The sequence below is a fragment of the Nycticebus coucang genome, chromosome 11 (genome assembly GCF_027406575.1).
Source record: "Nycticebus coucang isolate mNycCou1 chromosome 11, mNycCou1.pri, whole genome shotgun sequence".
In the NCBI taxonomy this organism is placed as follows: Eukaryota; Metazoa; Chordata; class Mammalia; order Primates; family Lorisidae; genus Nycticebus; species Nycticebus coucang.
This window is the reverse complement of record NC_069790.1, coordinates 102,173,947-102,198,107: the sequence shown is the minus strand read 5'-3', so window position 1 is coordinate 102,198,107 and position 24,161 is coordinate 102,173,947. Positions and strand designations below refer to the sequence as shown.

At 41.9% G+C, this 24,161-nt stretch overlaps 1 pseudogene across 1 annotated transcript; it reads left to right on the top strand.

Annotated features, from left to right (window-relative positions):
- The first annotated feature begins 13,503 nt into the window (after nt 1-13,503).
- LOC128598802 (40S ribosomal protein S24-like) lies at nt 13,504-14,087 on the top strand (annotated as a pseudogene). Its single transcript, XR_008383706.1, has one exon. The product of XR_008383706.1 is annotated as a 40S ribosomal protein S24-like (transcript).
- Nucleotides 14,088-24,161: the final 10,074 nt, after the last annotated feature.

Below are 24,161 nucleotides of genomic sequence, written 5' to 3'. Positions count from 1 at the left end.
ATTAGCTGCACTGTGAGGCTACAGCAGCAGGGACAGGAGTTAGAAAATTTTAAGTAACCAGATAAAAACGATGAGGGCCTTGATTGGGTTCTGGACTCTTTCTTTTGCTCTCCTTCTCTCTAGCTCTCTACCTGTGGCAACTCTGAGGCGGAAGCATAACTGGGATGGATGGAAATTTGTTGTTGCTTTCCTCCTGAAGGGTTGGTTTTTAAACGTTTTTTTTTGTTGTTGTTGTTAAAGAGACAGGGTCTTGCTCTGTGACCCTGGAGTGCAGTGATGCAATCATAGTTCACTGCAGCCTCAAACCCCAGGACTCAAGCTGTCCTCTCGTCTTAGCCTCTGAAAGTGCTGTTATTACAGACATGAGCCACCATGCCTGGCCATCAAAATTTTAAGTTTAAAATAAATGATGACTATTAAGATGATGATAAAAAGACATTGGAGGAAGCAGCCCAGCTTTGAGATGAGGGCTCAAAGAAATAATTCAAGGTCTTTCTGATGGGTGTACTTTCCCTCCGAACTCTGGACCTGGTTGCCTACCACCTTCTTTCTCCAGTCCTGGTCCCATCTCTACCCTCAGGCACCTCTTCAGAACCAAGGTATCATCAAGCCTTGTTCTGGCTGTTCTCAGTATTTCTGCTCTAACTTGCTGAAATTAAGCCCTTCCTCAGAGGGCTGCAGGATGAGCCTACCTCAGTGCATCTGCTATGGTTAAAATAGAACCTTCAGAGCTGCCCTTACTCCAAGTTGCATCCATGTTGGTATACTGAGATCTGTGATGTTTACTTGGCATAAAGCAAAATAGATCTGTGTTTTCTTGTCACTATTCAGGGATGACACTGTGTCATTCTGGGTAGAAGTGTAGCTATACTGGAAGAAAAGGCAGGGAACCAGAGCTAGGGGTGGTTTCTGCAGTGGTCGTGGGGAGTGGGGGTGTCATGCCAACTCTGACTATATTTTCCTGTAGTGACTCCATGGTCTTGCTTTCTCAATATCTTCTCTGTTCTCTTTATTATAATATTAAATCATTGTCTTGTCAACGTATTGTCATAAAAATAATACTCCACAATTACCTGATAATAGATTATATGGGTATATTTGAGGACATGCATTTCTCTTCTAATCGGACATGAATAGGGACTTGGCCTGTTGAGCTTTTGTTTCTCATAGAAAACTATATTCAAAATCAATAATAATTCTTTTGTTTTTGAATATTATCCAGGTTACGAAAATATCTGGCTATATAACGCAGGAGGACTTAACTTCATGAAAGCAAAAGTAATAGGTCAACCCTGCAAGCTTAGAAATGAGAATTCATTTGAACTTCATCATTCAGTCAGGAGGTTTCTAGGGCAACCATGTATACAGTAATTAAAAGATGAGGAATCCTCAAATGCAATCCTTGTCAGATTGAGATCACAGTGTGCATTTTTTTCATTTAAAATAAGCAAATAAAAAACCCAACATTTAATTATGGAGGGACACACACTGTTATTAAGAGGGGTGTGTGTGTATGTGCATTATTATGCTTTTATGTTTGTAACACTTCTTTGAAGGGAATGTTCATATATTATGCTGACTTACTTGGGAAAGCAGAAGTGAGGTCATTGCTTCAATTGATTGCATTTAGCAGTGAAGCTATTTGGAAAAGCAGGTATTTGTTCACGTGCCTGTCCCTGAGTTTGTTGCCGTCAGCAGAAGCTCCAGCTCGTGGAGAAGAGAGCGTGTTAGTCCTCTGGTTCTCTTTTCAGTGTTCATGCTTGAGTTTATACTCATCCATTTGCTTTACATGTTTCAGTCCAGCTTAGATTTACTGAAGTTGACTGTTTGAGGCTCAAGGGAAAGTGTAGCAGGGTCATCTACAAATAGGAATGAGACTTTTCCAGCAAGTAAAAATAGCCTTTTTGCTCAAGATTTTCCTCTGACTCTTCACATTCATTCTTTTTATACAGGTTTCTACTTGGTTGACCTTAAGGATATGAGAAACATTTTTCTTCCTCTATGAAACACAAATACTCTCAAACTTTAACATGGAGTTTCATTAAATTCTATTTTATCCATTAGTTTCTTTTCCCCTTTATTTTCCTCCTTGTCCACCTTAGAACGAATCCTTGGTCCAGGTTTTAAAGCACTATGTTGCCAAAGTCCTCCACCTCCTGACCATTTTATCCTTGTGCTGGAGAAAGTCACTGCCTGGACAGATCGGTACCTCTTCACATAAATTCAGGTGACAGCTGCTGTACTGTGCAGCTGTGCTGGGGGCTGCCACTCTTAAGTTTCACAGTGACTGTTAACATGCATGCCTAGCCCACTGTCTTCAGACTTGTATCTGCCTCTCCTCCCCACTTTTTTCAGGTGATCTACTTTTCCTCTTCAAAGAGTCCAGAGAGGCTACCTCATGTTCTTGCCACTATACCCCAAAACTCAGAATATCCCCCTTTGCCCTTATTTCCTGGGCCGCTTGTCCCCCTCCAGCTGCCTGTCTCTTCTCTCCTTGTGTATAGACTTGGCGGGGGGTTTTAAACTGGTCTTCGCCCTCGCTCTCCCACTCTGTCCATGGCCTCCCAATCCCACCTACTGTGTCCTTTTCTGGCCCTTGGCCTCCGTAACCTGATAGCTCTCTGTTCTTCTCTCAGGGCTCTTTCTCAGCCATCTTTGTTGATTTCTTTTCTGTCAAATGGCAAACATGGAGGCCCCATTTTCTGTTTTAAATACAGTAAAACAATTTTGTGCTTCTATTCTCTTCTTTCTGCCAGAGACCTGGAGTCGGTTGTTGGGTGGCAGGCACCTGGCTCCTGCGTGTTGCTGCTAGTGCAAGAGCTTGTGTGGGCTGCAGGACTTCTCGGTACAACCCAAGCTAGATGCTGTGCCGAGTTGTCTGCAGAACCGTCTCCCTTGGCTACTGAGTCGAACTGCATACTGCGGAAGTAGCCGCCTAGAGTCTGTTCTGCATGCACACAGGGGGGCGATTTGAGTGGCATCTTTCACTTTAGAAATGGGCAAGCAGTTTGACCACCAAAGTTCATGTGAACTGGGCTTTAGTTCTTTTTGGACAGCTTCAATTTCATATGTTCTAGTCATAATAATTTCTGTCCATCCTCCAATGCAACTCCTTTTGGTTCTGTGTTTTACTCTTGGCAAGCAGTTTACAGTGCATGATTCTGAGAGTCTATGGCAGGAGGGTTATCTATGAACTTATTCTATAAGTATGAAGAATTCCTATCTGCTGGCCCCGCTCTGCATGTGGGGATGTAGAGTGCAAAGAACACCCCTGCCAGTGTGGAGTTCTTGCTGGGTGGGGGGGCACCCAGGGAACTGGTGAACATCGCCATGCCATGTGATGATAAATGGCAAACATGGAGGCCCATTTTCTGTTTTGCATTCTGATAAATGCTATGAAGAAGTGCAAACAGAGTGGCAGGGCATGCCACTGCTTTCGTTAAGTCTGAGGAAGGTAGAGGAAGAGCACTCAAGGTGCAGGGAATCATGTCCCCAAGTGAGAATGTGCTGGGCACGTCAGAGGAGCAGCTCTGTCAGTCCCAGCATGGACACAAAGAGGAAAGAACATTTGGAAATGAAACAGAGAAGGAGCCAGGGGCTGGTCCATGAAGTCTTTAGAGGTCACAGTGGGCAGTTCAGATGTGATTCCTGATGCGATGGGGCAGGGGCCTTTCTGAAGAGAGGAAAGATGTGTTAGGAGTTTTAATTTTAAAAGATCACACTGGGGCGGCGCCTGTGGCTCAGTGAGTAGGGCACCGGCCCCATATACCGAGGGTGGCGGGTTCAAACCCAGCCCCGGCCAAACTGCAACAAAAAAAATAGCCGGGCATTGTGGCGGGCGCCTGTAGTCCCAGTTGCTCGGGAGGCTGAAGCAAGAGAATCAACATAAGCCCAAGAGCTGGAGGTTGCCGTGAGCCGGGTGATGCCACAGCACTCTACTGAGGGCAGTAAAGTGAGACTCTGTCTCTACAAAAAAAAAAAAAAAGTCACACTGGATGCTGTGTTGATGGCAGGGTTGGGAGGGAACAAGGGTAGAAGTGTGGTGTGGTCCAGGTGATAGGTGGTCAGGTGAGAGGCAGTGGAGGCTGAGACAGAGTTTGTAGCAGTGGGACTTGGAAGGAGTGGTAGGATTGGGGGCACTGAAGGCAGAGGTGGTGTAATTTGTTGATAGCTCAGTTGTGGGGTATGAGAGAAAGAAGAATTAAGTATAATTCTAAGATTTTTAGACTGAGCAACCAGCTAAAAGGAAGTGCTCTTTACTGAGGTGGGAAAAGTGAGGATGAGCAGGATTCAGATGAAGACACTGGTAGGAATTCAGTGGAAGACGCTGGTAGGAATTCAGAAGGATTCCATAGTCAAAAAGGTTCTGGAGACATGGACTCAGAGTGTGACCAGGAGGGTGGAGGAGATATAGGCAGGGGAGGGGCTGAAGAAAAGCCAATGTCTTTATCACCCTCCTTTTACCTATTAACTACCAAAATCACCACCAGAGATAACTGTGTGATGGTATAAAGCACTGGAAGAACCAGCTAATTCATCGAGTCCTCCTGTTTGCTGGTTCAGTCAGACCGTGGGCTCATCATTCTGAATGTGGGTCATAGTGGTGGCACTGTACGTGCAGGTGGAGTCAGCCTGGTGTTGGGTTGAAGCCAGAGAATCAAGGATGTAGTCAGTTTCCTCAGGGATTTTTCTCACTGCCATGGAAAAGGAACATGGCATTCCCCCACAATGCTATGTTCTGGTAGTTCTTGGAGAGAATATGGCAGGAAACAGCAGAACAAGAAGACAGAAATTAACAGAGGACAACTCCAGAGCAACGGCCAGATTAGAGGCTGAATTGAAGACACGCATGTTGGAGAGATCAGGCATAGACTCGGGCAAGATGGGTTCCCTCATGGTCTCTAGGGTTCAGAACCAATCCTACAAGGCTTTGTTAGGGAAGAAGAAATCTCCCCAAACATGGTGAGGAGAACCGGGAGAAAGGGTCCACCAGGGCCTTACAGAGCCCTTTGTGGGATCAGTTCAGCTGTTTCTTTGAACGATGGAATGTAGCCCTTCTTTCCTCCATTTTTAATAGGTTTTATTTGAGATGAAGGATAAACTGTTTTTGTTTTCTTTGTTTAGAGACAGGGTCTTGCTCTGTTGCCCAGGCTGGAGTATAGTAGCATCGTCATAGCTCACAGCAACCTCCAACTCCTGGGCTGGAATGATCTTCCTGCTGCTCCCTCCCCGAGTAGCTGGGACTATACTCTGGTGGGGGCCAGAGTGGGGGCCTTTTTGGCCTGTGAGGTCCTTAGGGGGCAGGGAGAGACATCCTTGATGTCTGAGGATACACATCCTGCATCCTTGATTCTCTGGCTTCAACAGAATACCAGGCTGACTCCACCTGCACATTCAGTGCCACCACTGTGACCCACAGTCAGAGTATATGTACACATGGTGGCACAAGTCATGAGGATTGTGCCACCATGCCTGGCTAATTTTTATGTGTTTTTTTTTTTTTTTTTTTGTGGAGGTAGGGTTTCACTTTCCTAGTCTTGCCTTAAACTTCCCGGCTTCAAGTGATCCTCAGAATCCCTAAGTGCTGGGATTATAGGCATGAGCATCTGCTCCCAGTTACCAACTTTTAACCTTTTTTAGAGGGAATAAGGAAGTCTCATTCACGGTGAGTGAATACACAGGCTACTTAGGACTAGGAAGTTTGGATTTGGGATGCCACCTATTTCAGGCATTGTTTATGCATGTTGGACACCCTATACCTGGAGACCTCAAGGCCTGTGGAAGCACCAGTACCCTTAAACTCATGGAGAAGGAAGCCACTGAACTTGGGGGAAGCTAATCTTGAATGTGGCCTCTCCCACTGAAGGAGGAGTGCCTTTGACTTCCCAGTAAAATATATGGTAAAAGCTAGTTTGTCCAGGTAACCTCAAGAGAACTTCTGGAACCACTTTAAGACAGTCCTGCTCATTGCCACACAGCTCTGAACAAGCGTGGTCAAAGGTGACATGAGAAATGTCATTTCCAGCTTTGCCTCATATGGGTCTGGCATCTGCATTTATTTTTGGAGGGGGCATCAAACTATGTGAATGTGTTCTTTCATGCTGGAATTTATAATAGTCCATGGTTCAGATACTTGCCTGCATGTCTTCTCAGTTGGAAATGCCATTGTCTTAGCTATTCAAGAACCAGATTATAGATGCCTAATAATAATGTTTCTGAAGTACCTAGTAAGCTAAGAGAATGGAGTGGAGAAAAGCACACGAAGAAGGAAGACTCTCCCATTCTTCCCTTTTTCCTTCTGCTATGAACTGAATTATTTGTGTCCTCATTCCCCTCAAATCCATATGTTGAAGCCCTCCTCCCATTGTGATGGTATTTAGAGATGGAGCCATAGGGAGGTAATTAGGTTTCCATGAAGTCACATGGGTGATGAGACTAGTGTCCTTTTATATAAAGAAGAAAACAACCAGATTGCTCCGTCTCTCCCTGCCCCCTAAGGACCTCACAGGCCAAAAAGAAGGCCCCCACCAGGAACCAAATCTGCTGGCCTCTTGTCTTGGATTTCCAGCCTTCAGAACTAGGAGAAAGGAAATTCTGTTATTTTGAACCACCCAGTCTATGGTGTTTTGTTATAGCAGCCCCAGCTGGCTAAAAAATCTTTCCTTCCTATTTGTTTAATGCACTATACGTGTCAGTTGAAACTAATTAAATTGATGTAACAATATAGTGGTATGTAAAGTAAGTATAAGTTTATTTTTCTCCTTCCAAGCATAATCCCGCTGAGGTACTCATTTTAAATTGGGGCTTGTTTAGTCTTCTGTACCTGCACCAACTAGTAAGGTATAGTCCTTGGCCACTTGCGGCTATTTAAATATAAATTAGTTAAAATTAAATACAATTCAACATTGAGTTCCTCAGTCATATTAGCCGCATTTCAAGTGCTTAGTAGCCACTTGGGGCTGGTGGCTACTATGTTGGATGGTGTAGACCAGTGGTTCTCAACCTTCCTAATGCTGTGGCCCTTTAATATAGTGACCCACAGATTGAGAAGCACTGGTGTAGACAGAACCTTTCCCTCATCACAAAGTGTTCTGTTGAACAGCACTGCTCTAGATGAATTCTGTTCATATACAAACATATACATACACACACAGGTGGTGTAACATTGTACATACTGTTCTGCAGTTTGTTATTTTCACATAACAGAGAAACTGTTAATTTAGTGTGATCCACATGCAACGTCATGCCAGGAAAAATTTAAAACAGTGCATAATCAAACATAGAGTTTTGGTAAATTAAAATTATTTTAATTTCAGATTTTAGAGGTAATTGCCACGTATCTTAATGCTTTTTCCAACTTTAAACGTTATTTTTGGAACTGGTCCATTCAGCCTTGGATATGTTAAGAAAGATGATTCAAGAGGTATACTTGGGCTTAGTCTACTTTTCTGCTTCCCCTATATGTTCATACATAGTTGCTCTCCTTCCTCTGTTCTGTAATGGGTTGGCATCTTTTTATGTCTTCCCACTATTCAGTAGCCACTAGGAACATATGGCTATTTACATTGGAATTAAATTAAAAATCCTAGCCAGTTGTACTGGCCACAGTTGAAGTGCTCACTAGCCACACGTGGCTGGTGACTGGTGTTGGACAGCATGGATATGAAACATTTCCATTATTGCAGAAGTCCTGTCTTTGGCACTGTGCTCACTTATATTTTTCACTAAATGCAGTGGCTTTGCACAGGTGAGGCATGAAGGGAGTAATGACTTGCTGCAGAAGCACATAGCAGGATTTCTGGGAGTGGGTGGAGAGCTTACATTTTCTTGTCCTTCCCACTCAAGGTTCAGATTCTTTTCTTAGCAGACAAGTTCTCCAAATATCTGTTGAGACTTAGCATTTCATGGCACGCTAATTGTGGGAAAGAAAATTAGTACTGATAGCTTTTTAGGGTTACTTAAAGTGATAATTTGTGATGTACATACATATAAAAAGTAAGTACTGTTCAGTTTAGACTGGAAAGTGTTTAGTAACATTAGTTACAGCAGGGCGGCACCTGTGGCTCAGTCGGTAAGGCGCCGGCCCCATATACCGAGGGTGGCGGGTTCAAACCCGGCCCCGGCCGAACTGCAACAAAAAAAATAGCCGGGCGTTGTGGCGGGCGCCTGTAGTCCCAGCTACTTGGGAGGCTGAGGCAAGAGAATTGCTTAAGCCCAGGAGTTGGAGGTTGCTGTGAGCTGTGTGATGCCATGGCACTCTACCGAGGGCCATAAAGTGAAACTCTGTCTCTACAAAAAAATAAAAAACATTAGTTACAGCAAGTACTGACTAAAAAAAAAAATTTAGTAACATTAGTTATAGCAAGTTTAAACTTCTACAAAGTTTAAAAGTTTAAACTTTGTAGAATGACCCAAAAATAGAATATTGGGAATGCATTCTACATAATATGCGAAACAGGGCTCAGCGCCCGTAGCACAGTGGTTAAGGCGCCAGCCACGTACACTGAGGCTGGCGGGTTCCAACCCTGCCCGGGCAAGCTAAACAACGATGACAACTGCAGCAAAAAAATAGTCAGGCATTGTGGCAGGCACCTGTAGTCCCAGCTACTGGGAGGTCAGGCAAGAGAATTGCTTAAGCCCAAGAGTCTGAGGTTGCTGTGAGCTGTGACCACAGCACTCTACCAAGGGTGACATAGTGAGAATCTGTCCCCCCCACCACCAAAAATGCAAAACAGGATGTATTTATGTTAGAAAGTATGTAATCTAGAAGGATTTACAAGAAATAGAATATTTGGTCTGGGGAGGGAAATGGTGCAAGAGGAAGACGGATGAATGAAAGATGGAATATTTCACTGTATACCTTTTATATATACCTTTTAAATACAGGCTTATTTTACTTTGTAGGAAAAATTAAAATAATGAAGGGAAAAATAAAACATGTCCTTAAAATATACAGACTTCAGAACAGGTTGTTGGGAATAAGGGTCACTTAGGACAGAAGAGAGTGTATAGTTGAATAAGAGCAGAGGGCTGGCTTCCTGTCGCTGTCGCAGGAACCCTTATGAGGCCTCCTGGCACCCCGGGTCCTAAGGCTGGCATGCTGTTTCTTATAGACTTATAACTTGTGCAGCAGTTGAAGCTATTTAAAACTGTTTTTCTTACATATAATTTAATACATTTTAGAAGAAAAATCTTCGTAGTATTGAATTTTTATGCAACTATTCTTAACACTCATGGAATACAACTTAGGAAATGCTGATTGAAACTCTTGGAAGTAATTAGAACAGAAAGATAAGGTTGAAAAGAAATTATTTTAGGTCTGGGGCACCCTGCTTCATGTCTAGTCTCCTAGGAAAATGAATATTGATGTTAATCAAGTTTAATTTGAATAATGGCGCACTGAGACTTATTTCGGCATGCACCGCCCACGTGTAAGTGACCTGCACTGAGAGTGACCTAAGGGTCCATCCACATTGCCATTTCTTCTCTCCATCCTGGGCTCAGTGAGGAGGGGCTGGGAACTCTAGCAGTGGGAGGGTAGGGACAGAGGCGACAAAGCTGCTCTCTTACACCACCAAGCCTGCATATTTCAGCTTCCAGGAGACAGCAGCATCAAGGTAGAGTGCCTTTAGGGTAAAAGTGAAAGTTCATTTTTGAAAACTGAGCTCTGTAATTCAGCAAGGTCAACTTTTCTATTAAAACAAGTTGTGGAGTCTGTACTTCTTCAGGAAATAAAACTAAGGGGAAAACTAGTTAGGAGGGAAATTTCATCCTCAACTTCATGCACTGTAGAGAAGATCTCGTTTGCTGTGGACCTCTAAGGCAGGGCTTCCCAAAGGCAAAGGTAGTTCTCAGAATGTCTAACCACCAGTGCAGCAGGGAATGCAGCCATTCAGAATGGAAGCCAGCCTCGGTAACCAGTGTGGCAGTGCAGTGTGCATAGGCTGGATGTTACTCCTCTTGGCAGACGGCAGATGAGCAGGTCTGGCTTTTGTGGCAGAGCCTACTGGGTATCTCCAAATGCACGTAGCCCCTTATATGGTTTCTGAGTGTTATCTCCTCACTGGGGCACTTGGCAGCTCTAAAACCGTGTGACTAACTTTGGTCAATGGGAACTAAATGACCATGTAGGAACCTTCCTTAAGGGACATTGCATGTCCCCACTTTGCCCTTTTTGTCTCTTTCCCAGTTTGCTACCTGGGAGGCAGATGCCACCCTCTGAGACCATGACCTTGAGGTCAAGTGAATGGGGTGCCATGCTAGCCTTCCTGGGCTTTCACCTGAGGAAGAAATTCCTTTTGTTTAAGCCTCTCATAGTTTGGGTTTCCTGTCACCATCAGCCAAATTCTAACTAATGTAGGTTCTAGGCTGCTAGGCAAGTTCAGGTTTATCTTATTTAAAATGCTGAACAATCCCCTGGGGGTATTTTTGTTCTCACTTAAGTAACTTGCCTATACTTCCAGCCAGAGGCAGCATTTGAATCCATGTCTCATCTTCCTGCTCTCAGACTTCCAAGAGCTTAATTCTTGCTTTAATAATGAATATGAAGCTTATAGAAGGGCACGAGGTTTGTGGCACATGGTTTTGTGACATTCACATTTTGGCAGAGTCCCAATTTTGTGGATTTGAAAAAAAAAGACGTTGGGTTTTTCAGAGAAATTCATTTGTGGCTTTTTTAAAGTGACAAACATGTTAACTGTATTTCAGTCAATAATATTTATCAGAAAAACTGTTCTTAATTTCAAAGAAAGCTGCGTTCCTCTAATTTTCCATATTTAATTGTCATTTGCTCATTTGGAGATTTCTTTGAAAAGAAAATAATTGGAAACGAGACTTGTGGTTCATTTTCTTTAGTTATATCTACAATCAAGAAAATTTGAAAATTTTTATAATTCTCCTTACTGTGTAACAATTCCAGAACGTTTCCCAATATTTATTATGTGATACTGTAGAAATTAGGATGATAGTGGAATGAATGAATTGAATGTTGTTTGAGTTGCCACATAGAAGCAGTATCTGCAGCCAGTGTTTCTGCAAAATTTAGACATAGGAGAACAGAGACCTGAGATGGCCTGGTGCTTATGCAGCTGAGGCCTGGAGGGCAGGCAGGACCCAGTGGGTCTGGTGGGAAAGGGGTGGGTAAACGGGGCCAGTGCAAACAACTAGTTGGCAGCAGAACCTGCAGTGGAAATGGGGATCTTGACCTGCAGCCTAAGGCTGCTTCTGGTATGCCCTGAGCGACTCTTCAGGTTCATTCATTCCTGTCCTCAGAATGGAAGGCTTAATTGGATAGCACTGCAATCTCCAAGTGTATTTCTAGGGGGGTCCACAAGATTTGCCATATGAAGAAAGGATGCTGTGGCATCTAAGTTTGGGGAAATGCTGTGTTCTAGTCCTCTCTAGAAATTCACAGTGCATATTTAGCATTTGAAAGTCTACAATGTTGAGAGATCTATTTAACTTTATTTAACCCATTTTATGAAACTTACTTAAAAATGGAAATAGAAGTTTTAAAAAAAATTTAATGACCTATTGAACTGCTCCACAGTTCAATTTTCTGACAGTTAATAGTGTTCTCAGAAGTGCTGCCTCAGTAGGCTGAGTTCCACAGAAAAGGCAAGATTGGAATCTTAACAGCCTGAGCCTTTTCTCGATGTCTTGCCTGCTCCCATTTGCCAGTCCATATTCTCTAAAATCTAGTGTATTTGTGGTGTACATTTCACAAAAGCATAGCTTTAACACTAGAAAGGCTCTTTGAGGTCATCTACCTCTGCTGCTTTCTTTGCTGGTTGAGGACACTAAGAAAGATTAAGGCCAAGCATCTAATAAGTGACGATGCTGGGACCGAGGTCTCTTAGAGTGCCAGTAATCAATTTATAATGGAAATTACTTGAATGAATTCCTTATTTTCAAGAATTTCTTAGTGATATCTCCAGATTGGAATGAAATTAAGAACAGAAGTGTTGATGTTTGATTTTCTGACAAGGTTTGGGATGAGTAAAATGAGCAGGAGAGGGAGCCCTCTTGGCATAGAAGATGCTTAATAACAGGACTGCTGCAAAGGAAAGGAAGAATCCAGATCAGGGCTGTTCTGAAAAATTATTTTTTCTGTGTAGCTAAGAGTAACTTAAAATGAGCTCCCATTGCAAGAGAATGCAGAAGGCGAGTTCCTTCTGAGTTGCTTTTGAGTGAGTCCTATGCAGTGAGCTAAAGAAGTAAACAGACCATATTGTAGCTATTGCCTTATTTTATAGGGTGAAAACCGCTTTGAGCCTTGGGCGGCGCCTGTGGCTCAGTGAGTAGGGCACCGGCCCCATATGCCGAGGGTGGCAGGTTCAAACCCAGCCCCCAGCCCCGGCCAAACTGCAACAAAAAAATAGCCGGGCGTTGTGGCGGGCAGCCTGTAGTCCCAGCTGCTCCGGAGGCTGAGGCAAGAGAATCATGTAAGCCCAAGAGTTAGAGGTTGCTGTGAGCCGTGTGACGCCATGGCACTCTACCCGAGGGCGGTACAGTGAGACTCTGTCTCTACAAAAAAAAAAAACTGCTTTGAGCCTGTCAGTGCTCATTAGCTGCAAGAGCTAAGGCGTGTCTGGTAGTTAACCTTGTTTTTCTTATGTTTTTATAGTATGTTAGGGACACAACATTACAGAGTGTCTCAAAGGTTGCTCCTAAAGTTGCCATACATAGGGAAAATGGGAAATTGTAGCTAAATAAACCTTTATTTACGAAGTATTTATTATAAAATTTTATGAAATATTTGCAAAGTATTCTGCGCGTGTTGGTCACTTCTTTGTAAAATTTTGTACCATCAGCTACAGGTATAGTTGTGTGATTGCTTATTTGGGCATTTTAGCCTCAGTCCTTTGAATTGTAAATTATCCAGATAGAGATTATTGGAAACGGGTTTACAAATTAGAGAAAAACACTTAAGCACAGTATTTTCTATTTGAACTGGGATAATTCTTTCTCCAAAAGGGAGAGAAGGCTTCTGAAAGATGATTTTGACTGAGTAGATCTTCCTTCTTACAACCCCCTGCTTAAATTTCGGTACTTATTCTGTCTTCAAATTGCTCTAATTATTACGTAGTTCTTCCTTCCTGAAAACTGCCTGCGTTCCTGCTTTTATCCTTTAAGCCCTATTCAAGGAGCAGGATATGAGCCACACTGCCTATGCATCTTCTGTATATTCTCACGTAAGCTTCAGAACAAGCTTGGCAGGTAAATATCATCCACTTCCCTTTTATAAATAAGGTGACTGAGATTCAGAGATTTTAGAGACAAAATTATTTGCCAAGCTCATACTCTGCATCTGTAGTGGTTTTCAGCATGAAAAGGGGAGCCAGTGGCACTCACTGGTATGCAGAAAGTCTCTTCATCTCCCTAATCCAGACTGTTCCTTGAAATAGAGTGGGAGGTAGGGAAGGAACGTTTGCCTTCCTGTCTATGCATACTTTCCCCTCTTATCTGGAAATGTCACCAAACATTAGGTAGGAGTTCTGATAGAATCTCATTAATTGCTCTTCCTCCCTGGCTGCCCGAGGATCACCCGCCATCATGAATGACACAGTAACTATCCGGACCAGGAAGTTCATGACTAACCGACTACTTCAGAGGAAACAAATGGTCATTGATGTCCTTCACCCTGGGAAGGCAACAGTACCAAAGACAGAAATTAGAGGAAAAACTAGCCAAAATGTATAAGACCACACCTGATGTCATCTTTGTATTTGGATTCAGAACTCACTTTGGTGGTGGGAAGACAACGGGCTTTGGCATGACTTACGATTCTTTGGATTATGCAAAGAAAAATGAACCCAAACATAGACTTGCAAGGCATGGCCTGTACGAGAAGAAAAAGACATCAAGAAAGCAGCGAAAGGAACGCAAGAACAGAATGAAGACAGTCAGGGGGCCTGCAAAGGCTAATGTTGGTGCTGGCAAAAAGAAATGAAGTGTCTAGCAGTGAGCTGGAGATTGGATAACAGGCGCAGGACTAAAGACTCTACAGTGATGTTATCTGCAGCCATTGTATAGATTTTTTCACAAGGGGATTAATAAAGACTTTTCATGTGAAAAAAAAAGAATCTCATTAATTGTAATCTATTAAGCGGATCCTCTTGGGCTGTAGTGCTCATTGAGACTATAGAGGGAAATCAAATGATATGCACACTGCAGATGTACATGTTAGGTCTCTCTCAGTCACACAGAGCAAGGACTCAATAAATAATTGTTGACTTTTGAAGCATCACGTGGGCCTTTGATGTTGGGAGGTGGGGGGGGGGCAGTAATCTATGGAGTGCCATCCACATACCCTGTGCACAGCCTGCACCTAGCTACTAGGATCCTGAGGCTAGGTTGGATTGAGGCAGCTTCGCAGTAGTAACTGTTGATCCCTGATCAAAGGAGGGAGGTGGACTCATAGGTAAAAGCTAAGGAGGGAGTGTTAAGATGAAGGGCAAGACTACCAGTGGAGCACCTGAGAGGAAGGTCAGAAACCAACAGGAATTGGAATGAAGACTAGATTCCAACCCAAGGAGCAATTCTGGGCAAGTTATATAGGACTGAGGCTGTATAGTGAGGTTCAGTATGAGCAAACTCTGCATCCTGCCTTTCTACTTTCAGGATTATGCCCTAGAGAATCAATGGAAGAGGGGCATAAGGAGACAAATGCAGACAGACACCACCATTTAACTTTCAGTGATGCAGAAATAAGGGTCAAAAATATAAAGACGTCCAGAAGATTGATAAATACTAAATTCAGGATAGGGTATTGAGCCCATTTTTCTTGTTAATGTGTGGTTTTGAATAGGACTACAAATTTGGAAGTCACCTTTAGGACACTGTCCAGAATTGTGTTCACAGTTAATAGACAGGGGGTTTGTGTGTTTGTGTTATTAGCTAGGATGGCTCTGATAGAAATACAGGGCTGGAAAGATTTAAAGAGAACATCAGATCTCTCCTTATGCAGCTGTTGAAACCAAGGTGCTGGGATGGAAATTCTAGTTTGCCAGTGAGAGTTCTAGAAATAAAAAATCAGGTTTTTCTGACTGCCAGTCCAACACTCCGCCTTACACGACTGTGTGCCCTCTCCTAGTGAACGATCTTCTCTTCTCTGGGATTGTCCATTGGAGGACTCCGGTGCTCTAAGTGTGCACAGATCACAAAGCCTTGAGTTCATTTTCTTCTGTGATAATGTTAGGGTCTGTCCACATTTCTTTTTCCTTTCCAGATTTTTTATGAGTGGGCCCCAACTTCACATGGATCATTTGTTCCTAAAAAAACTTTGTAGGCAAAATTCTTAAAAATTGTCAATAATTAAACAATTCCAATGGGAGGCATTTAGTGGTCCTGAGTCCCCAACCTGGCATATATTTCTACTGTCACAATGCTAAATTCCCTTACAATTTGACATACTTGCTTCAAAAATTGCCATAGTTAACAGGACCTAAAAGGCATGACTTTCTCCGAGATGTGGCTCTTTATCTACTTTTGTGGAACCTATTTGTAACTATTATACACCATGAGTTTAAGACCACAGTCCAAAACAAGGTACATCATATTTCTTTTTTTTTTTTTTTTTTTGTAGAGACAGAGTCTCACTTTATGGCCCTCGGTAGAGTGCCATGGCCTCACACAGCTCACAGCAACCTCCAACTCCTGGGCTTAAGCGATTCTCTTGCCTCAGCCTCCCGAGTAGCTGGGACTACAGGCGCCCGCCACAACGCCCAGCTATTTTTTGGTTGCAGTTCAGCTGGGGCCGGGTTTGAACCCGCCACCCTCAGTATATGGGGCCGGCGCCTTACCAACTGAGCCACAGGCGCCACCCCGGTACATCATATTTCTATAACAAAATACAGTAGAACCTCTATAGCTGACCACCTCCTTGAGTTGATACAGTTTTCATATGGACATGCACCATATGTACATATCAGTACAGTAGGCCTAGTTCCTTATGTTGACTACCTCTGTATGTTGACCTGTTTGTTACAGTCCCTTGGGTGGTCAACTTACAGAGATTCTACTGTATCAACATTTCTTAAATTCTGTTTGATGTAAAAATAATCAAATAGAGCAATGTAGGAGAAAATCACTGAAACCAATTAATTTTTGTAGGTTTAATGCTTGAAATTCCCGGAGTTATGAACTAGCCAACCACAAGTACACTGAGAAAACTCCTATGCACCTGCTCCAGCTCACAAACCACTATGGCATCCAAGTCTGACTCTTACCCTGTGGTGCTGAGCTACCCTTCAGGTGATTGTTAGCCAAATACTGATAGTTCTTAAATGCTGAGAAATGTCACATACTGAAAGTGGGGATATTAAAGAAACTACCTGTAAAGCTGAAATCTCTTAACTCAAGTGGAGTATTTGGTGTATTTGATAAGGAAACAGATACTGTTTGTGTGTGTCTGTGTGTATATTTGTGGGGGGGGGAGGGGGAGGCTAAAGGAAAAAAGAAAACGAATGTGTTAAAATTTCCTAAAACTGTATAGCCAAGTCAGCTCTGCTCCCCCATTTCTTTGCCTTCTCCTCTTATCTGAGACTTTGCACTTACGTCTGATTTCAATCACAGCCACAGAACTTTGACTTCTTACAAGCTTCTGTGCCTTTTTGTAGCACAAAATGCAAAGCAGATGTACACATTGCTTGCCCAGCTTATAATCAGAGGTTCAGTGCTGTCCAACATCCTATTGGTAGATAGGAAAAGAGCAAACTAATCAGGGGTACAGTTGTTTAGAGCTCAGAAAAAAGTGGCAAAAGTTGGATTTTAAAGCATTATCCTTTAATATTTCTTAGTTTTTCCTGTCCCAGGTGTGCTTAAAACATAGATCAAAGAGGTCATCCCTTCCCTCGCTCTGCCTGGATACATTGAGATAAATTACTGGGACATGTCAATGTAGTAAACTATATACTGTAATGCCTAAAATAGTTTTGAGTGTAAATTCTATTTGCCATTGAGGAAGGAAGTAGATGGTCAGATGGTCTTTGTAATTTCATTTATACATGAAATTACATTGTATAAATGAATTTTCAGAACATGAAATACACAAAAGTAAAAAAATAACTTTGTGTATTTCCAGAGTAAAAATGTCTTTTTCATGAGGACAGGTGAGAAGTTGAGTCGTTGCCTGTCTTCAGACCCACTGGGCCGGAAGTGGCCCTCAGATCGCTCCTCCTGTCCCTTCTTCCTTTTGTCAGCAGAGGGCGTCCTGTGTTTCCGATCTCTGTTCTGCTCACTTAGCCTTTTTTTTATTCCTTTCCTCCTTCCTGTCCCCCTTACATCCTTGGCAAACATTTGTCATGAGGATGGATGCTGTTATAAAAAAGCTGCCCTGTGACATGCTGTCTTTTCAAAAGGACAAGAAGGGAAGGAAGAAACAGGTTTTCATTGCTTAAGGCACATTGGCTCATTTTCTTTAACACATTTAACAAACACTTGGCTTTGGAAGTGGATCTGGTTATTTTATTTTAACAGTTACATTTGCCTTTATATTTTTATTGTTGCTTTGCATGTAGATGATTTTTCTTATGTTTTCTTTTCCAGGTTAGATGGGCATCTTTTGTTAATTTTACCTTTTTAATACAAAAGTATTTTCTAAAGAAAATCAATGTATAGATAAAATAGATTTAAGTAGATTTGTACTTAGTTTGGGAGTAAAACTGATTAAGGCAATGTTTTGAGCTAGTCACTTGGTGATGGACATAAAGTGATTTATTACTGGGCAGAGAATACATGCAACTGGACGAGGGATTCATCAGTATGCAAAATGGGACTGCGTATGGGACAGCGTGTTTGAGCTCATTAGCTATTCTAAGACATACTCTGAACTGCACCCTACGTCCCCTCTCTCAGTAAATATTTATGGACTATTTCCAGAATGAATGTTGCATAACAGACAAATCTATGAAGTTGTCTTTGCTATCAAGAATACAAATCTTACTAAATGTAATTTATTAGTTTATTTCCTGCTTTAGGAAGAATACTGGGGTAAGTCCAGTTTAATCCTCCACACAGTATTACCTCTCATGTCTGCTTGTTCAGATCCAAGCTGCAACTCAGTGTCATCTTCTTTATGATTATCTTAATTCTACTGCCACTCCACCATTAAAGCTTCCCACCCAAAAAAGTGATTTCATACTCCTGTGAACACCCTTAGAATTTTTGCACACTCTTTTCTTAGACTTATCACTGACTACTTTGCAGCATAGTTATTTCTATTATAGATGTTGAACTTAAACCATCTTAATTCTCACGAGTTCTCAGTACAGTACCTTGCATAGAAATGATTTATTGTAATAGCTATTAAATGTATTCTTAAGTGCATTGGCTCTTAAATCAGTAAGACCTGTATTTGAATCCCAGCTTTGTTACTTACTAGCTGTGCGATTTTGGCCAAGTGTTACATTTCCCTAAATTTCATTTTTTCTAACCCGTAAAACAGGGTGGACAGTGACTATTGATAGAGACTTCATGAAGATAAAAAAAGCAACAGTATAAATAAAACATAGTGCCTGGGCCACAGTAGGTGCTCAGTAAATTGGGATGTGTATCCACATGCCCTTCCAGGACACACACAAACACAACATACACTCTCTTATACACACACAGTGTATGTGCAAGATGCTAGGCACTAGAAGAAAGTCAGAACCAAACAAGTCCTGTGCTCATACTGCTTAAAGCAAAAGAAGTAAAACCACGTAAGGTAGAAAATGGTGGTGCTATTGGAGCAGCAGAGGCTGAATGCTGACGGAGTTTACTTCTTTCTTCCAGAGATTGCACTCAGGCAGGGTAGGATTTATGGAAGATTTAAATGCAAAAGGTAGTAGTTGTGCAGAAAGCAAAGCAGTTGGTAAGGCCTGAACGGAGATGAAAGAGGCTGGGGGATATTTTAAAAGATTTTTATTTGACTTTTTTTTTTTTTTTTTTTTTTTTTGTAGAGACAGAGTCTCACTTCGTGGCCCTCGGTAGAGTGCCATGGCATCACACAGCTCACAGCAACCTCCAACTCCTGGGCTTAAGCGATTCTCTTGCCTCAGCTTTCCAAGTAGCTGGGACTACAGGCACCTGCCATAACGCCCAGCTGTTTTTTGGTTGCAGTTCAGCCGGGGCTGGGTTTGAACCCACCACCCTCGGTAGATGGGGCCTGCGCCTTACCGACTGAGCCACAGGCGCTGCCCTTTATTTGACTTTTTAAGAATGACTTCATTGTTGTACAGAGAGATTTCTAGTCAGAGGCTGAGATTGGAGATGAATATCCCCACTGGCCTATAGACTTGCCAAGTGCCTATACTGGTTCTCAGATGGCCTGTTCTCTTTGGTCCAAGAGAAGTAGCTGTCATGCTGGGAATGAGAAAATGGCTTAGCAGCAACTTCACCAAGACTCCAACTTTGGTAGTTTATAGCACAGTGTTGGGGGGTATTTCCCATACATATGGAGAAGGGGGAAATGAACTTTGGTGGCCATCTCAAGAGGAATGTTGGCAAGAAGTTTTTCAGCTTAATGGTGAAGTAATCACATAAAATATAGAAAAGCTTTCCAGTTTGTGTGTGTGTATACGCATACAGCCCTTATAAGTACTTTGAAGTAGGGAATGAGAGAATCAAGCACCAATAAGCCACCTAAAATACACAGGATGATGCTTCACATGGTGGGCACTGTATCCCCCAAATTCAAGTGTGGATCTTAATGTACAGTCTACAGTCAATAAAGTCAAACTCAGTAAGTTGGCATAAAAAATCTGTTCAGACTAGTAATGGAGAAGGGACGATCTTATACAACCACTCCATAAGTAATGGAGTAAGGTTTATACTCTCCATTCATAAGCTGAAAATCTTCACAAGGAGGAAAACGTTAATACCCACAAACAGTAATCTATCATAATCCTTAAGTAAGGGGCACTAAAACTGCAATCTCCTCCTGAGTTTTCTCAAATACTAAGAATGGTCTGAATCAGCAGCTGAGCTGTGGTTTTCACCCCTGGCCTTTCCTCTACCACAGCTTTTGCTCTGCTGCTCCAAGAACCTTCAGGAGCTGGAGGAGGCCATACCACATTGCTTAGGGTCACAGGAGAGGATTCAAACTCTTCTTCTCTATATCTATAAAATAGAGGATAGATTTCTGTATAGAAAGACATTAAGTAGAAATTAATGTCAGTCCCACCACTGTCAGTTTGGAATTGGTGTATGCATTGGACATGTCTGAAAGGAGTGAAGTCAGTGACTTCATAACTGATGCTTTGGCCAGAAAAGAAGGTTGGTCTCTCAGCTGGCTTTCTTTCACCTTCAAATGCCTCCCCATTTCATACATTGTTAAATAGGAAATTTGGAGGCATTTATTTGTCCCCAGGTTCAGCAATCCCATTTTGGTTATAAATCAAATTTAGAGGGTTCAATGGCATCAGCTCTGACAGGTTAGATTGCTGGTGCTAGCAGTTGCCTAAGATCCTGATCTTAGTATAATCAGTCTTGCCGGTTTCTGAACACTTCTCTTTACTTATCAGTGGTATTAGGCTCATAAGGCCTGTTTGACCAGAGAACATAGATTCTTAACCTGAAGTTCAAAGAAGGTCTTCCTTAAAACTATATGTGTTTGTAAGACCCTTATCATTTTTTCGATTTTCAGAGGGAATTTCTCCCTCCCCCAAATTAAGAATCTTTGCCTTAGAAGTTACTGTGAATTGGATAAGCAGTGATAGAAAATGCTGTATTAATGTGAAAAAGGGCATTATAGATTATAATTATTCCCTGCTTAGACTAATCTTTAAACTCTTCTGGAACTCCCTGATAAACAAATCTCTTTATTTTTGCAAAATGTTCCTCCTTCCCTACATCCTCTCATCTCTCCCTTCTTTCCAGTTGCAAAACATCAAGGATAGAAACCTGAGTACCAGCTGGGTGTGGTGGCTAACATCTGTAATCCTAGCACTCTGGAAGGCTGAGGTGGGCAGATTACTTGAGCTCAGGAAATCAAGACCAGCCTGAGCAAGAGTGAGATCCCATCACTACTAAAAATAGAAAAAATTAGCTGGATGTTGTGGTGGGCACCAGTAGTCTCAGGTGGGAAAGAGAGGCAGGAGGATCATTTGAGCCCGGGAGCCTGAGGTTGCTGTGAGCTATGATGATGCCTCTGCACTCTAGCCTGGGTGATAGAGTGAAATTCTGTCTAAAAAAGAAAGAAAGAAAGAAACGTATTATGTTGTAAACCTTTAGTTCTATCCCAGGTGTACTCTCCCTGATGTGCCTGTGTTCCCACTTTTCGGCTAGTGCTTTGGTATATGAAACTGACTTTAATTTCCATAATATTCTTCTAGCTGCTCCTGTCTTTTTTTTTTTTTGTAGAGACAGAGTTTCACTTTATTGCCCTCGGTAGAGTGCCGTGGCACAGCAACCTCCAACTCCTGGGCTTAGGCGATTCTCCTGCCTCAGCCTCCCGAGTAGCTGGGACTACAGGCGCCCGCCACAACGCCCGGCTATTTTTTTTGTTGTTGTTGTTGCAGTTTGGCCGGGGATGGGTTTGAACCGGCCACCCTCGGTATATGGGGCCGGCGCCCTGCTCACTGAGCCACAGGCGCCGCCCAGCTGCTCCTGTCTTAATGTTATTACAGCCTTGTTTATTTATAGAGAAAAGACAAATTGTCTTTTATGAGTAGGAATAATTATTAATCCAGTCCTGCGAAAGAGACTCCTTCAGTTACTTACCCCGATGTAAACTTCCTAAAGGTTCTTTTGTGTATGAGCTTATCTTCTGTGGTCATAACCAGCAAGTAGAATAATCTACTAAAGAAATCTAGAATTTTTTCCCAGCTGCTCGGGAGGCTGAGGCAAGAGAATCGCGTAAGCCCAAGAGTTAGAGGTTGCTGTGAGCCGTGTGACGCCACGGCACTGTACCCGAGGGTGGTACAGTGAGACTCTGTCTCTACAAAAAAAAAGAAAAAAGAAATCTAGAATTTTTTTTCATAAAGTCTCTTGTATCCTAAGGGAGGTATAGTTTCTCAACATTTTGGATTGTCTATTACTGTATAACATACCATCTTAAAACTTACTGGATTACATGATAATGTAACTATCATTTTATTTGCTCGTTAGTCTTACGAATTGGCTGGGGCTCAACCAGGTGGTGGTTCTCTATGATATTTAGAGTGGTTTAGAATAAGATAGTAGCTGGGGCTGAAATAACCAAGGTGGCTTACTCATATGTCCAGTGCCTGAATGGAGACAGCTGGGAAGTTTTGACCTCTGTCTACATTGATTTGCTTGGTCATATTTATATGGAAGCTGAGTATCATTAGATTTTCAGCGAGGACAAGCTACAGTATGCAAGTACTTATTGAGCTTCTACCTACACTGTCCTTGCTCATGTCCCATTGGTCCAGCCCAGAGGCGGTGTGGGAGGGCGGGCATGACACGTGGATAACCAGAGGGCCTGGCTCATAGAGACCACCAAAATAAAATGCCACACTAGCATGTGCGAGTAACTCATTAAATATTTTATTAAATTTAGTGACTTAAAATTTTAATGCAGGATAATTCACATTTCTTCACTGTCATAGCTACTTTTTAAGGTTAATGTTCACTCTAATGCTCTCTTTATTGATTCATTTATTCATTTAGTCAGGTAATCTAGTTTTTTTTTTTCCAGTGTGTCCATTCCATAAATACCCAAATGTCACTTAAGTTTGTTTAAATTTGAAAATACAGAATTTTTCTGTGATTCAGGCTTTTTTGTTGTTGTTGTTAGTGGTTAGAGAAGTCATCCTGTGTTTTGCAAAAATCTGTAAGTTTTATCTAAATCAGCGGTTCTCAACCTGTGGGTCGCAACCCCTATGTAACAACGAAAATACATCATGGCATTAGGAAGGTTGAGAGCCACTGATCTAAATGATAAATCATGGTATTTTTTCCCCTTGTAGCCTCTCTGAGTACTACAAAAATAAAGTTTATCCTTTGTACTAGGACGCTCTGGTTTAGAAATCTAAATTAGACAACAGATGAAAGGAGCTTGGGGTGATTGGTGGGTGTGATTTTTATTATAAAAGTATATTTCTGCTTTCCAAGTTTCATTTATAACTCATTAATATATTCAAGAATTTTATATTAGATTAGAGCCTAGCAATAAAGGAATATATTTAAGAATTTGTTAACCCACCATTGATTACTTGATGTAGAAGGGGAAAGAATAGTAAAAAGTAAAATAGAATCTTCTATTTTTTTTCTTTAGTTTAAGATTTTTTTTTTTTTTATTAAATCATAGCTGTGTACATTAATGCAATCATGGGGTACAATGTATTGATTTTATATACAATTTGAGATATTTTCATCAAACTAGTTAACAAACCCTTATGGCATTTTCTTACTGTGTTAAGACATTTATATTCTACATTCATATGTACCCTTGTAAGATACACCGTAGAGTTTAAGATATTTTTTAAGGTTCTAAGAGTTGCTGTCATTTGAGTACAGTCATAAACAAATAATAAAAACAGAACATCATTGTTTTAAAAATACGGCAAGGAAATCATTGGCCATGACACAGCTCATCTGGAGTCAGTCTTCTACAGATAGATGAATACTGAGTCATGTTTCCAGGGTAATAGCCTTTCTCTTACTTGGAAGTATTTAAGGAATGTTTTAATTTATGGGAAAGGTCTGATAGATGATTAAACTCACAGAAGAGAACACTGAAGCACTGGCACAGTATGATGCTTCTGAGTGTACTCAAGTAGGGTCCTTCTCAAGCTTGACCTTGCAGATCCATAGGGCTCTTGTTGAGATGCAGATTCTGATTGAGGGGCTCTAGGTTGGAGCCTGAGGTTCTCCATTTCTGATAGCCTCCCAGGGGGTGCAGATGCTGTTGGTTTGCCAGCAAGCCTTTAGTTGGTTGTCTTCCTGAAGTCTTTATCTTAGGCAAGCCTCTGAGGTGAGCCCACTCCATCCTGTCACCGACTGCTATGTGCCTTTCACTTTTGCCATTAATTTCCACCAGGACAAATGGAAGCCTTTTAGCATCTTTTCTCACATGCTCAAGCTATTCCTCTCATATGTAGGCAATACATACTAATTTAAAACTATCTTCTTTGGGATGTGGCATTAAGTTATTTGTATACGAGGTCAGACAATTAAATTGGCAAACTCATCCTAGAAAAAGTGCTATATACCTC